This window comes from Sus scrofa, chromosome X (genome assembly GCF_000003025.6).
Source record: "Sus scrofa isolate TJ Tabasco breed Duroc chromosome X, Sscrofa11.1, whole genome shotgun sequence".
Classification (NCBI taxonomy): domain Eukaryota; kingdom Metazoa; phylum Chordata; class Mammalia; order Artiodactyla; family Suidae; genus Sus; species Sus scrofa.
The window spans coordinates 13,919,214-13,935,379 of record NC_010461.5 but is presented as its reverse complement, the minus strand read 5'-3'; the positions used below and the strand labels follow the sequence as shown (position 1 = coordinate 13,935,379).

Genomic DNA, 16,166 nt, shown 5'->3' with positions numbered 1-16,166 from the left:
GTAGCCCTGAGCGTGGCTATCAGGGGACCCTCAGCACTAACTTGCATGAAGGTCCATCTGGAATTGGCAATGGTTGTGGACACTGACAAGATAATATCCACGAGAAGTTCTCAACTTGCCTCTAGCCTGTATCTTCTGTGGCCCCTTCTGCCCTAAGTGTATTCCTTCATGCTCCATCCAGTAGCTTCCCTCACATGGCTCTCCAATGGCTAAGGCAGGGATAACTCAGCCTAAATGAGCTCCAGTGACATCATATGGCCTACAAACCAACAAAGGTCCAAAGACCCAGTCTTGGGCTCATGAACAAAAATGTGCCCACTCTACTTCCTTTTAAACCAGGGAAGGAAAGCAACAACTGAGGTCTCAGTTCATTCCATGATACAAAACAAATGGGGCCAATTAATGCCAGAAAAGAAGACATGCATTCCATGGCGCATGTTCGTACACATACCATAGGATGGGTGCATCAGAGTGGCTTTAATTAAAGGCTTCCTGCCACTGTCCTCCTTAAGTTATTGTTTCACTTCTTGATAGCTTTGTCCCTATAAGCCACCTGTAGCACTCTTCCCAGGATCACTGTAGGATTTCAGCTTCAGGCTTTCCCTCTTTCATATGAACACACACCGATACAGCTCCAATGAATTAGAGATGCTAAAGTGAGCAGCGGCCTTCACAAGGAGTTTAAGCATCGGAGGATTACTTCCTTGAACAGGGGTTCCTGACCCTTGCTGTGCTGTGCCCCTTGCGGCAGGCTGGTGAAGCCCTTCTCAGAATGCTTAATGCATTAAATAAAATACATAGGCTCATAAAGCAAATGAATGACGTCAAAATGCAGTTATCCAAATACTAAACAGAAAACTGGTCATAGAGTATTATGTGTGCTTGTTTCACAACACATGAAGTAAGATCTGGTGGTGAGTCTGGTACTGCCATGATTTTGAAGTAATGAGCCTATTTTGAGATCTCTCTAGTAGTTGTAACAAGAAACAGAAATGCCTATGATTTCTATCACCATGTGCTCCCAAGCCCTTTTCACGTCTTATCAACATGGCAGTGATATTCACTGTAATGCCTCTGTCCGTATCTCCATCTCACTTTAGACCATAAGTTTTTAGAGGGTAGGAACCCTGCTGGTCTCCTTTGAACTTACAGGGCTTAGCACTGGACAGTACTGTAGAACATACTGTAGTTCATAAATTTTACCGAATCAGTCAATGAATGACGTTTCTTCAGGAAGTGATAGCGACATAAAAATAACAGCAATGATGGGAGCGTAGCGACCTAGCCACAGCTTGGTGGAAAATAACAGAGCAGACACCAAACCCTACAGGAGAAAACTAGAATTCAGGCCTCTCACACAACAGTGAAGACAATTTGGTTCACTGATCATTTACTGCGCTAGATCATACTCCCTTCCCATAAGGATTTAACTAAAATGAGAGAGTAAGACATCGAAAAATATCTCAAACACAATGTAGATACAACGAGACACATATTGTCCAAGACAGATCATCTGGATGGAAACTGTCACTAGCGCTAGAGTCAGATGACCTATATGCAAAATCCTCGTCCCCACCACTCATTAGTAAAAGAAACTTAGACAAGTTGCTAGACCAAGCCTCCACTTGCCAATATGTAAAATGGGACTAATGATACTTATCTCATAGAAGAGTTAGGAAGATTAAATGCAAGCATTACGTGAAAGGACCTGGTACCATAAACGGTACATAATAGATATTCATTAAAGGTTTAAACCTTTCCCCTCACATGTGAAAAAAGTTTTTAATTGTACATAGCTAGGTGGTGATGGCAGCTGATAGAAATGTGATCTGCGGCGTGTTACCCCTACATCCATTCTACCCTGTGACTGTGCTGGAAGCAAATTTTACGATATTTGGAGCAGGTTGGAAAAAAAGTTTAACTCAGCGCTCAAAAGCAAAACAGAAGTACGGCATGTGCCATATGTATAATGGCAGCTTTTCCAGTAGTCACATTTTTTAAAAAAGTAAAAAGAAACAGGTGAAATTAATTATATGTTTCCTGTAACCCAGTCTAGCTAAAATATTATCACTTCAATATATCATCAATATAAAAACATATTGATGATATATTTTACATTCCTTTTCTCATACTAAGTCTTAGAAGCCATGTGTATTTGATACTTAGAGGATCTCTTAGATACATTTCAGGTGCTCAATGGCCACGTGGGGCTAGAGGCTGCCATACTGGACAGCACAGAGCTAGCTGGCATAGTGAAAGCTATGCCCCACTGGACATTAATTTTATTTAGACAGTGGATAAGAGCTCAGGCTCTGGAACCAGACTGGGTTCAGATGCTGTCTTTGTCACTTCTCAGCTGTCTGACCTTGGGCAAGTGACTTCATCTCCCTGCATCTAACTTCTTCATCTGTAACAGGGCAATAGTGGTTTCCAGAGTTGGTGAGAGTTAAAAGAATTAATACATGCAAACTGCTTGGAAAGGCACCAGGCACATAGCAAGCCTTCAATTAATGGTATTAACTAGTGTTATTACAGCTCGAGAGGCGGGGCAGGAAAAGAGCAGCAGAGAAGGAAAACACCTACGGAGGATCGGAACTTCGCTGCTTCCCTTTCACTGTCATCCAAACTGATTAGGCAAGTCTGCTGTCCTTTACAGGCTGAGGAAAGTGAGATTCCTGGTACACAGTGTCCCAGAGTGAAGCGGTCCTTGGAGGGTGGCGGGCCCTCAAGTTTGCGATCGAGAGCTATGGTTCCAATTAGGAAGGCAAAGCTGGCCCCAATACCATTCCCCATAGCTTGGCAGGAAAAGCCATTTGCAACAAACCAGACCATGTCTCCCATTTTCTGTCTTTGTTTCTCTGTTCAAACATTTGTAAGTCATTCTGAATCTGGGAGAGGCGGCAGCAGCAGCCGTTTTAAAAGGCAGAGCCAGGATCAAATGAGGGCAGGCCAAACACCCAAGTGGTCAGAGGCATGAGAAACTAGGAAATACAAGTCAGGAAAATAAAGAAGAAATGAAGAGGAATAAAATGAGCATCTGCCGAATACAGGCAATTACGCCTTCCTGGAAGTAACCTCTGACCCTTACAAATGAAGATCTCCCGCGTCTGTGAAGTCCTGACTCTCGAGCAGGTAGGTGTGTCTCTCCCTGGCACTCCTTGGCCAGGCTTCCACAACACTGCCCCAGGGCAAGGCGGACACCTCCACTTTTATGTACTTTTGCATTGCGGTGTCGTTTACATCAATCTTAGGTGTACAATTCAAAAACCTTTGACCATTCAGGTCGAAGTACGGAATCTACCCAGGGCTCCAGAAGCCCCCCTCTCGAGATGCCTCCTCCTCTGACCTCTCTTTCCACAGAGCGGCTTGGCCTGGTTGTGAATTTCACATGCGTGCCATGCCTCCCTCCCTCTCCCCTAAGTCCTCGAGCGTGTACTCCAGCAAATGACAGCAGGGATGCGGAAGGCGGGGAGCCACAGGAGGTGACCAAGGACACCACATCTGCCTCACTTCTATCACCCAACACCACAACAAAAGCAGCCCTGGAGAGGATGACATCCCGACATGACACTCGGATTCCCGACTCCAAAGCGTGACCATCACCGTCGCGGGTGCCCAGGTGTCCGAATCCACTGCTGCCTCTGTTGTGCAGGACATCAGACCCACAGCCAGCAGGCACCGAGCCGCATCAGGACAAGACTGCACCTTCTCCAGGGAAGGGTGAGGAGGCCGAGCTCCTCCTGGGGACCGCCTTTTCCGCTGAGCACGCGACTTAAGAGCTGGAGACAGCCAACCGGGGTTTGAACCTAGCTTGGCCGTTTCCTAGCGGTGTGATCTCAGGTAAGCTTCTGCACTTCTCTGTGCTTTGGGGTCCTCGTGTGAAAAATGGGGATAGCAACAATACTTCTTTAGGTGTTGTAAGGAGTAAATGCCGAGAACAGGGCTTGAAACATGGAACTTCATAAAGATGAGCTGTTATTATTGTTATCATCATCATTACTATTATTCCTAGACAATAAACATCCTTCATGTCTTCAGAGACTTCTGGAGGCTCCGGTATAGACCAACAAATGTGGAGCACGCACACACAAACACATGCTCAGGTGCACACAAACACACAGGTGTACACACAGCTGCATGCACGTGCACATAAATGAGTCTGCAGGCGTGCACACATATATATGCACGTATATTTGCACACTCACATTATGTGCACGCACACGAATATACGCCTCAACTCCCCTCTTCTCAGGATACAGATGACAAAAATTCTCCTAACCTCCCTAGAAAGGCCTCCGCCCATTAAAATCCAGAGGCAAAAGATCAAAGTAAAGGAAGCGTCAAACAGGGAGAGGAACGTCCTCCATGAAGAGACACATGGGCTGTCAGCGGGGCTGGGGACGTCCACGTCTTGCTCCCGGCACGCACGCTGGGTTCCCTCATTCTGCAAGGACACTGCGTGAGCTGGAATTCACACAAAATGGCCATAAAATACTGGCCCCAAACCACAGTGGGTATTTGCGACAGGACAGAGGGAGGTGCGTTATTCTTACTTTCACGAGAGCAAACACTACATCTCAAACCCAGATGGCCCAGAAGCTCATCTTAGAAATTCCATCCACCCCTAGAACTCCGTACCACCTACGAAATGCTGCAAGGCCCCAGGGCCGGAGAGGGATGGGTAAGTGGCATTAGGCACTATCGAGGACTACCTGACAGCTCTAAAGATTGTTTTTTTTTTTTTTTCTAGCCAGCAAGGAAAATTTTCAGAGATGCTAAGAACCGAGTAAGAAAAGCTCCTGCTGAAATGTTTCCGAGTATTATTACCAATGTCCTATAACATATTTCTCTCTAGTATCTCACCCAGAGGTTACCATGGAATGAAAATATACTGATATGCTTACTTCCGAAGAGGGTCAGAGGGAAGCAACTTAAAACCCAACCGTAAAGGTCCATTCGGCAAGGGGCGGGGGTGGGAGAAGGGTGATGGGACAGTGATAAAGTTTAAAGACCCCGGGAAGGCCCATCATTTGTCGTATGAAATTTTTAACGGCCTTTCTAAAGCAGACATGGTTACACCTCTTTAGGGCTCACATAAGGAAGGGCCTCAAAGAATTTCAGATCCAGCAATTTCTTATTTTATGACTAATGAAGAAAAGACTTAAAAAATTGTCATCCTTTCTCTCCTCACCCCCTCATTTCCCCTGCCCTGTGTGTGTGTGTGTGTGTGTGTGTGTGTGTGAAACACCACAGTCCAGATTTTATTGTTGACTCAAAATCTTGCTAACACTGTGTCTATTTGTTTTCAAAGTGCTAGCCAGAAAATGTTGATATGAGCCAAACTCACTTGGACTTCAGCCACAGCTTGTGTATAAAGACAATGAAATTTTATTTCCTTTTCCTCATCATTAATGAGCTTATTGGCTCCAAGTGCTTTAAAGTTCTCCAAAGTAGTTCCGTGGTTTATAAACAGTCTAGTAGCATCCCCAATAAAAACGACAACCTCCACCTGTCTCGTTGGCCCTCAGTTAGAAGATTGCATAAGAATGAGGCACCTGATTACCATTTAATCTCTTGGTAAAAAGGGAAAAGGTCAACCCATGCCCACAGGTGCACGTTAAGAGAATTGAATCATTTCATAAGATTAAAAAGAGGTGCCTTCAAAATTAGAGTCTTGTGACCCTAATGCCTAGTGGACACAGTTTGACTTTTTGGCAGGCAGGGGTGAGAAAACTGAAAAATCCCAAGCTAAAGGTGAGTTAATGCAAAATCACCCCTTAGCTCTTTACTTTCAGAAGAGAACCAGAGATCAGGACCCTGGACACCTGTTGCTGGCCTTCACTTCACCGACACATGGAGACAACTCTGCCCATCCAGCTTCTTGCCACCCAGCAGACACCAACTGGCACCCAAAAAAAACATGGGGCAAACACATCATTAAGACAAAAATTAAAGCCTGCTTTCCTTCAAAAGAGTTGGCAACGTGACTCACTGATTACATTTTTATGACAATGAAAGCTGTTCAAGGCAGCTTATAAATCTTGTGCCAAAAAAATCTTTTAATGTACTAAGCTTCATTTTACTATACAAAGAAAAACTACATAACCATTAAAGAAGATGTTACAGACAAATATTATACAGACATGGAAAGCTATCCTTATTCTAATAAGTAGGAAAAAAAATCAGTTTACAAAGCAATGTGTGGAGTATAAGCCCATTTTATTAAAAGACATCTAGAGGAGTTTCCGGTGTGGCTCAGTGGGTTATGAACCTGACTAGTATCCATGAGGATGTGGGTTCAATCCCTGGCCTCGCTCAGGGGGTTAAGGATCTGGCGTTGCCATGAGCTGCAGCGTAGTTCACAGACTCGGCTCGGATCCCGTGTTTCTGTGGCTGCGGCGTAGGATGGCAGCTGTAGCTCCAATGTGACCTCTAGACTGGGAACTTCCATATGCTGTGGATGCAGCCATAAAAAACAAACAAACAAATAAATAAAACACATCTAGAAAAAAAACCAGAGGATATACACTACAGTATTAAGAGTGATTCTCTTTGGGTGATAGATTTAGAGATGATTTTTAGTGTTTTATTTTGTTGATCTTTATTTTTAAAATTTGGTTCATTTTACAGGCTTCAATACCAAGAAAAAAAAATGTTTAATGCTGTTAAATTTAGTTTTACCCAACTCCTAACTCTGCCAAGAGTCCAAGATCAGTTATTTGCTTGAAATTCTTCCCTCCAGTGATCTACAACCACACACAGTGAATCTCACGAACACAATACTGAGCAAAGAAGCCAGACACAAAAGAGTAGAGGCTGAATGATTCATTTACCTAAAACATGGAAACAACACTATGATGTCAGGAGTGAGGGCGGCGGTTACCCTGAGCTAAGCGTGTACCACGAGCATGATTTAGTGTCCTGCAGGACCTCTAGCTGCGGGGAGGAGCTGGGAGAAATGAATCTGCCAAGTCCTGTGGGCTGCTGGGGCCAGGAGTCCTGTTTAAAAACACCTGACCTACCCCCTTATACAAGACAGATCTGAGAGTTCCATGGTGACCTAGCCAGTTAAGGATCCAGAGTTGTCACTCCCGAGGAGCAGGTTTGATCCCTGGCCCAAGAACTTCTGTATGCTATGGGTGCAGCCAAAAAAAACGCAGATCTGGTGGCCAAATGACATGTCTGATGTGCCCTTGGGGCTCTGATGTATACCAGGAACAGCCAACAACACACAGATCTGAAATTTCACAGACACAGTATGAATCTGGATTCCAGTACAGGAAAAGAAGCATTTCCAAACCCCTCCCTCCCCACACTTGGGTTCCTACTGGCTGGCTGTTCCAAACAAATAAATAAATGAAACAGGGATGGGCGCAAACACACACACACACACACACACACACACACAAATGAAGCTTTTGTTGGAATGTTGCGAAAAAATCCCAAAATCCAAGAACAGCCAACAAGACAGTTCTGGATGAAAATAATGTCTACGGATTTCTGAACCCTTCTCAGCACCGGTTTCCCAGAATTCTCATACTCGGTTTCCAGGTAGCTGGGAGGATCTGGGGAATTGCAATCTCCCCTAAACAGTGGGAGACTGAGGCACAGCCCTTAAGGTAATGCTTCGCCGTGACCTCGGCTACATGAAAGAATCTAGAATCACCCAGGGAGCTTTTAAGAATCCTGATGCCCAGGACCCACTCCAGACCAATTACCTTTGAGTCTCTGTGAGGTGGGATGCAGGTGCTGGCATTTCAAAAACCCTCCAGATGAATCCGATGTGCACTTAAGGCTGAGGGCAGTAGATGAGACCCACGGGTATTCACCTTCAATGAGCATCCATCGCATAGGGGAAGTCAGATTCTGATTCAGTAGGTCCAGGGTGGAGCCTGACAATGTGTTGCTGGTGCTCCTGGACGAGCAAGGGTCTGGACCACAGCCTGTCCGAGGCTGCAAGGAACTGACTGAGGGGACATCTCAACAAGGGGCAGGGATATCCTGCAACAGATTTTTTTTCTAGCCCCTTATGCCCACTTACACACAATGGGATTCCCACTCTGGGTCCCTTTGGGCTAAAGCACACGTGCGGGCCCTCCTGCACTCCTCTGCAGTACAGAGAGGCCAATGGAAGACACCAAGTTTCGGGCACAGCAAGCCGGAGAAGGGCAGCCAGCCGCCTCCCAGCTCCCACCCTATTAATCACTAGGGGCTACACGAGGAGTGAGGGCTTCCTGCAGCTCAGGGGTTTTCGAGGGCCTCCGATTCGCTCCCCTCGATGACAAGATATTGGGCACCAGCCCTAGCGGAGCGGGCGTTAATGAGCCCCACATGGAACTGCTCACGAGTAAACACTTAATCCTATGTAGCTGAACAGTCTAACAAACGAATTAGCTGGTGGCATCCACTTAGGATATAGGATCCAATTTCTACCATGATTTCTTTCTAAGGGCTGAACTGATTTTGACACATATAAAAATGTGGTTTCAATCACCCACAATTACACCGTTTGAACGAGGCGGAGAGAAAAGCTTTTGAAAAGGGCCCAGACCCGAGAGGAGCCCCTAACAAGGTGAAACGAAGGAGACTGGCGCTGGTGCTGCGGTGGGAGGGGGCCTCGGGCGCATGCGTGCTGCCGTCAAGGAGCCGGGCCGACGCTCGCCTCTGCTGCTGGGTCCACTCGGCCGTGGGCCACTGATCCAGCACCAACACGGACGTGCAGCCTGGAGGCGGGGAGGGGGAGGACAGGGCTCCGGCAGGCTGAGGATGGGCATCCTGAGACCAAACAAAAGTGAAGGGGCTTGTCGGCTCCAAGCACCTCCCCACGGGCCTCAGCTAATGACGCCAAGAGGGAGAAACTGCGGCCGAGGCAGGTCAAGAAGCTTTACCCCATACTCCTCAGTAGAGTCCCTAGCATTTCCTCATCCCATCGTCGCAGCCACCGAAGGACGTGGAGAATGTGAGGAAGCTGAGGGACAAGTAGGGCTCCAAGCACTGCACCTCAGAAAGCCAAGTAGTCACTGAGCCTTGCTGGGGACACAGGCCCCGGCTGCTCCTTGGGCCCTCAGGCCAGTCTGGTCCCCTGTGCTATGTCTGAGGCACCACGCTGCAGCCTTTGAGGCTTGAGCCTATGTTCTTTATTTATTTTAATTTTTTTTGTTTGTTTTTTGCTTTTTTTTAGGGCTGCACTCACGGTACATGGAAGTTCCCAGGCTAAGGGTCACATCGGAGCTACAGCTGCCAGCCTACACCACAGCTCACAGCAATGCCAGATCCTTAGCCCACTGAGAGAGGCCAGGGATCAAACCCGCAACCTCATGGTTCCTAGGCGGATTCGTTTCCACCGCACCACGACGAAAACTCCTGAGTCTGTGTTCTTTAAAAGCCGAATCTCCCAGGTGTCCACACGAAGGGGCTCCCAGTGCCACAACAACTTGGCTCCATCTGTCCATCTAAGTGCGGAACCCACAAAAGTAGCTACTCTATGCCGTCATGTGCTTGGCACTGGGCTAGCGATCTTCATACCTCTTAGCCCAACTTTTATAGCAAAAAATAAAGAGGTACTGAGAAGTTCTGTAACAGGCTTTCAGTGAAGAGTGTCTGGGCCTAAATGTGGCGATTAACCGTCGCGTACGGCAGCTCCACCACCATGATGCTAAATGATGATCTCAACCGTCTGTAGCAAATCGCCTTGGAAGAGCAGGAAACATTCGTTCCTTCATTCTCTCAACCCAAACGTCCCTTTCCAATCCAATCAAGTTCCTTGAGGCTCCTCAAGGAGGCTATGGCAAAGTCAGCTAGACAGTCATTATCTGTTCCGTTTTCTACCCAGGCACCCGGCCGGGACACATTTCCCAGACTCCCTTGCAGTTGAGCAGGACTATGCAGGCAGAACTGACACGTTTCTCCTTTAGGCCTGGCACATAAAAGCCTTCCGCACAATTCTCTATCCTCTAAACTGCTAGCTAGATACGGATGCTCTGATGGAGGACTTCAAGTCCCCTGGGAGTGGCAAAGCCACAAGGGAAGGAGCCTGGGGCTCTGAATGCCTGCTTGGAGCTGACCAACCCACACTGGCCTCTAACAAAACAGGACATAATGCTTTACTGCATTATCCCATGGACACTTGCAGGTGTATTCGTTATGAGAGGTAATCTATCCCCACTAATACACAGATCACACTCATTTCCTCTTTTTTTTTTTTTTTTTTTTTTTTTGGTCTTTTTGCCATGTCTTGGGCCGCTCCCGCGGCATATGGAGGTTCCAAGGCCAGGAGTCAAATCGGAGCTATAGCCCCCGGCCTACACCACAGCCATGGCAAGGCGGGATCCGAGCCACGTCTGCAACCTACACCACAGCTCACGGCAATGCCCGATCCTTAACCCACTGAGCAAGGCCAGGGATTGAACCCACAACCTCATGGGTCCTAGTCGGATTCGTTAACCACTGAGCCACGACGGGAACTCCTCATTTCCTATTTCTTACACTTGAAAAAAATCTTACCTATAATTTACGTCAGTGATTTCCCAGATGTGGTCCCCAACCAGCCGCAGGAGCTTGTTAGTAATGCTGACCCTCAGGTCTCACTCCTGTCCTACTCAACCAGAAACGTGGTTTGGGGAGGGAGGGAGTGGGAGTCCACTTATCTGTGTTTTTAAAAGTCTTCCAGATGATTCTGATGCCCGCTCAAGTTTGATGTCCACTGGTTTAAGTGAACCGAGATTTGCCCATGAAATCTACAAGGCTACCTCCAAGCTTCATGCAGCTCCTCCTCTGAGTTCCGTGCCAGCCATTCGTTTCCACCCTTAACTACACATCCTTGACCACACGCCCCCTGTGCTTGGTCCAAATTCCCAAGGGCAGACACCATGCTGGAAGGAACAGGGTGGGGGGTGGGGGGCGGGGCTTGCCCATAACACAGAACAGGGCGGGACAGCCAAGTCACTGATCACCCCCATTCAACAGACAGAAAATGTCAAGTGCCAAAAGCCTAGGTGACTTGTTGGGTTTGATGGTCTCCCCTACAGGTCTGAATCACAACTGCAGAGGGAAGACACCGTACGGAGGTGAGTACGCAGTACTAAAGACAGACTTTCTGGGTTCAAATCTGGGCTTTTGTACTAACTGGCTGTGCAACTTCAGGCCAATGATTTAACCTCTCAGTGAGCCAGTTTCCTCATCTGTAAAGGTGGCATAAAAAGTAGTACCTACCCTCAATGGAATGGGATGAGGATTTAAAGAGAAATTGTGTCCAGTGCTTAGAGCAATGCCTGCTGTACAGCAAGTGTTCCATAAGGCTAGGGGTCATATCCTAGTGGATAAGTGACCTGGGGAAGTCACCCGAACTCTGAGCCTCAGTGTCCTCATCCATAGAATGGGGTGTCACAAGGGTGAACTGAGATGGTGAACAGTAGGGACTGGCACGGAGGAGGGGCCAGGTCAAGGGCTCGGGGGCTCCCTCCACTCCAAACCTGCCTTTCTATACACCGCAAGGTCTTGCTTGTTCGGCCCTGAGGGGTAGAGAATACACAGGTTCACGTTTCTAGGAAAGTGGGATGCATGTCAGCTAGCAATCTCTTCATGAAGGACTCAGCCTTCACCAAAGGGTTCAAGACTAGAGCAGACACTGACCAGGCTCCCCAAGCCCCTGCTTCATTTCTAGCCAAGCAACAAAGATGGCGCCACTGATGACAACCCAGAGAAATCTTCGTCCAATTGTGCAAAACGGCCCACAGCAGTTAGGGAGCAAAGGTTAGACGCAGCTCTCCTCCGATTTGTTGTTAATGGATTCCGAAAAGGAAGGGGGCTGCTTATTTATTATCTTCTTCCAGCTCGCCTCTTCCTAAATTGAGGCAAGAGAGACAGGAAGATGAGGAATTTCCTTCTCAACTTGTGTTCTCTTTTAAGATGAGAAGCAAATTTACAAGGTCAAGAAAACCCACAACATCTGCCTGGGGGGAAGAGTGAGGATGTTGAAATTTTCAACTTTACTTTCTTTCGTCCGCATCCTTCAGCTTCCCTCTGACCTTAGGGGGGGGGTCTGTGGTTTTTTTCCTTCTTTTTCTTGAGCTTTTTGACTTAAAGACTCACTGAAGTGGGAACTGGCACTCTCCGAAGAGAAGGTGGGCAAGCTCTCACGAAGCCAAAGATACATACATTCTTCAACCTAGCAAGTCCATCACTGGGTTGACCTGGACCCACAATACGGTGAATTTCCTCAAACCTGGTTCAATAACAAGGCAACTGTATCAGAGCAAACTGTGTCACCTTGTCAGTGAGACAGGTTTAATGCAATAGGAACTCCCCTTTCCATGAGGAACATATTCTGATTGTTTTCTAATGTGGATGATTCCATTTCCCATTCACTTTCATTTTTTTCCCATGCTGGCTGACACCCACTGGTCTGAATTCATGACCCATGAACGGGTCACTACACACTATGAAAAATCCGGCCCTGAAAAACTCCCACATATATGTACAAAGTGACATATAGTCACTGTAGCATTGTTTGGAAGAGGAACAGACTGAGACAGGGAAAAATGTGAGGCAACTTACATGCCCATCAACAGGAGAACAGATCAACAAAGGGAGGTACTTTCACATAATGAACTGTATACAACAATTTCCAATGAATCATACAGAGCTACAAGTAACAGTGCGAATAAATCTCCATAGGTAATACTGAGCAAAAAAAAAAAAAAAAAAAAAAAAGCAAGGTGCAGAAAGATACAGTAGGAAACAATGTACACAAATGTAAAATCAGGCAAAACAATAAAAAATGCTTCTGAGGAATCCATACATATACATTAAAATATAAAGATGTGCCTGGAAGTTATTAACACTAAATTCCAACGTATGCGGAACAAGGTAACGCTGCTGAGAAGGAGTCTATGCTACGGTTTTACTTGCAAGAGCTAATTTCTTAATCTGGATGGTGTCTCTTCTATCATGATTGTTTTCACATATCTGAAATTTGTATCATCAAAAAAAAAAAATCCCTCCAGGGGACTCTCATCTTGGGACAATTTTACTTTCTTCCTCCTGCATTCAGTGGATAAAAGTTCACTACTTTTAGCCCCAATTCCCAACAGAGAATAGAAGGTGAGCCCAGAAGCCAGACCTATGGGAACACATCCCACCTTTGCTTCCCAGCCTGGTCAACCTGTACCAACTTCGAAGGAAAACGGAGGTTGCAGTTGAAACGCATTTAATAAAAGACTAACTCCTCTGACCATGGAGAACACACTCTGATCTTTTAAAATGCCTTTGATTCTATTTCCAAGTCGATTCCATTTTTTGCTCGATGCCCACTGTCAACCCAAGGGTTTGGATTCATGACCCACGAATGGATCGCAACACACTCTGGCAAAAAAAATCCTGGCCCCGGAGTTCCTGTCATGGTGCAGTGGAAATGAATCTGACTAGGAACCACGAGGTTGCGGGTTCAATTCCTGGCCTCACTCAGTGGGTTAAGGATCCATCATAGCTGTGAGCTGTGGTGTAGGTCACAGACGCGACTTGGATCCTGCATTGCTGTGGCCGCGGTGTAGGCCGGCGGCTACAGCTCCGATTGGACCCCTAGCCTGGGAACCTCCATGTGCCACAAGAGCAGCCCTAAAAAGCAAAAAGCAAAAAAAAAAAAAAAAAAAAAAACAACCCAAAAAACAAAAGCACCCAGCTAAGTCCAGGAAAGATGGGGAGACCGTGCTACAGCTCCGCCAGGATCTGAGACATGAGTCAGCAGTGGAAGCCATCACTCCAGGGAACATGGTCCAGGGGAGCCTCAGAAGCTAAGCCGCAGTGGCTGCTGTGGGTCAGCACCGACCCTAACGATGCACTTGGCATCCAGCTCCTCTCTTCCAACTCTACGGGGACTCCCGGCACGCCCCCGTCCCACTTGAACTTGGACAAATGCTGGCTCAGCAGAAACTGTACTGGTCTGACCTTCTCTGTGGATCGCCAGGGGGAAGGCTGGACTAAAAGAGGGCATTTCTTGATGAAGACATATCCATGGTGTAGAGGAAGTGTCTAGGTTTCTGTCCTCAGAGCTGGAGTCAGAACTTACCGGATAAGGAGAACCATCTAACCGGAAGGAATCTTAGACCAGAGTTTCTCCGATGGTGACCCACAAGCGAGTCCCCTGGGGATCTTGTTAAACTGCCGCTTGGGGCACGGGAGCTCTGAGGCAGCCTGCTGATGTCACTGAGGACCACCTTGGGAAAACAAGAGTGACACCCCAGGCGGCCATCTGCTCTAAAGATGGGAGAGCTGCCACGGCCGAGGGACAGAAGGGACGTGCTCACTCTCTCAGTGCTCTGCCGGGACGAGAAGCTGGCTCTCCTGAAACTGTGCTTCAGGACTGGTCAACCCGTCTACAGCACGTCCCCGATGCTGGACGCACCCATCCAGCAAACTGGCTGGGGGGCCGGCAAGTTTCTGGCTGCTCCACACTTACAGGGCAGCGTGGGCCCACCGTTCTCTGAAGCCCTACTTCTCCACGGACCGGCCGCGTCACCCTCACCTAGGAGCTCGCAGAGATGCAGAATCCCAGGCTCAGCGCAGTTGGGCAGTTTTCCCCAGCCTTCTAGGAAGTGCTACTGGCTGATGAGGAAGAGTGTGAACGTCAGTTGCTTCCCAAAAAGTGCTCCCAAATGAAGCCCGGGAGCTCAGGACTCTGATCCCGAAAACTGGCACCGCCCTGGGAGAGGCCCAACGGGCCTCACTCTTGTCCTGGAGGAGGGGCCTGCTTCCCAGGGAGAGAAGAGGGGCTGCTTCTGACTCTTAGCCTGAGAGCCTTTCTCCCCGGGAAACAGGCTGTGGGAGGGAAGGCGGAGGACAGAGGGCACAAGAGAAGGCAGTTCCAACCTCGAATCACCGAACCGACAACTACATCCCAGCCCCTGAGGGTGAGGCACCTAAATCTTCTAGAAGATGAGAAGTTTTCCTGGTGCTCTTGGACCATAGTCTGTGCGTCTGTAAGTATGTGTGTGTGTCTACATGTGTCTGTGTGTATATCTGTGTGTGTGTGTATTTGCCATCCAAGTAAACTCCCAAATTGATTGCCTGTGTGGACCGGAGTCATCAACCACTGGACGCAGGAAGAAACGGAGGGAAAATTGCAGCTGGAGGGTGGGTGAGAGCATCGTTTGGATCTCACTTTCCACTCCCTGAAAGGTAGCATCGCTGAGAACATTCTAGGGTCAAGGAGTTGTGTCAAGAGTTAAGTGCCTTCCCCCAGGGCCAGCCTGCAGGGCCAGCAAACGTGGCTGTCAGGTCATCCTCAAGGAGCCTGGGCTCAGAGTTCGCATTGTGGCTCAGCTGAAACGAATGTGACCGGCACCCACAAGGATGCAGGTTCGATTCCTGGCCTTGCTCAATGGGTGAAGGATCCAGCGTTGCCATGAGCTGTGGTGTAGGTTGCAGACGCGGCTCGGATCTGGCGTTGCTGTGGCTCTGGCGTAGGCCAGGGGCTACAGCTCCGATTCGACCCCTAGCCTGGGAACCTCCATATGCTGCGGGTGCGGCCCTAAAAAAAACAACAAAAAAAAAGAAGGCTGGGCTCAGACTAACAGGGGAGTGGGGGAAAGAGCGGCTCTAGAACCTACTTAAAAAAAAAAAAAAATACAGCCTGGTGTACCCGCTGGAGAAAGGCGCAAATCCTCTCGGCTACCACCGAGGGAGACCACGCTAAGACTTGGAGCCCTTCTGAGTCGGGGAATATCCAGCCTCAGAATCCTCGACACGGTGCTCCCAGGGCCACAGTCAAAGGATGACGTCTGGCGTGTACGTGCAAGCTGGCCTGCCATCCTCGCTCAGGCAGTGAGCTTCCCTTGACCTTCAGGAGGCCAGGTTTCTAGGCCTGGCTTTGCCACTGAACAGCTGTGTGAACTTGGACCAGGTCCTGGACCTCTGGGCTCCTGTTTCTTCACCTGTCTAGTGGGAGAACGGAGATGCAAGAGCTGTTGCACGGGAGAAAGAGGTGATTTCTGGCAGAGAACTCAAGCTGACCCTCCTGGATGTCTTGGATTCCGGCGGGTCCTCCTGTCCGCCACAGTGCAGGTGGCAGCAGAGACCCGGTCATTCAGCTGGCTGTCACATTCCAGTCGCTGAGAAAGTACAAGCCAGGCCCCACGCTGCCATGACAGCTGACCCCCCACCGTAGAAAA

The 16,166-nt window shown here is 48.2% G+C and overlaps 1 protein-coding gene across 2 annotated transcripts in view; it reads right to left on the bottom strand.

The window, feature by feature from the left end:
- Positions 1-16,166, bottom strand: part of NHS (NHS actin remodeling regulator) — a 354,136-nt gene that overhangs the window by 273,706 nt on the left and 64,264 nt on the right. The window lies entirely within an intron of this gene.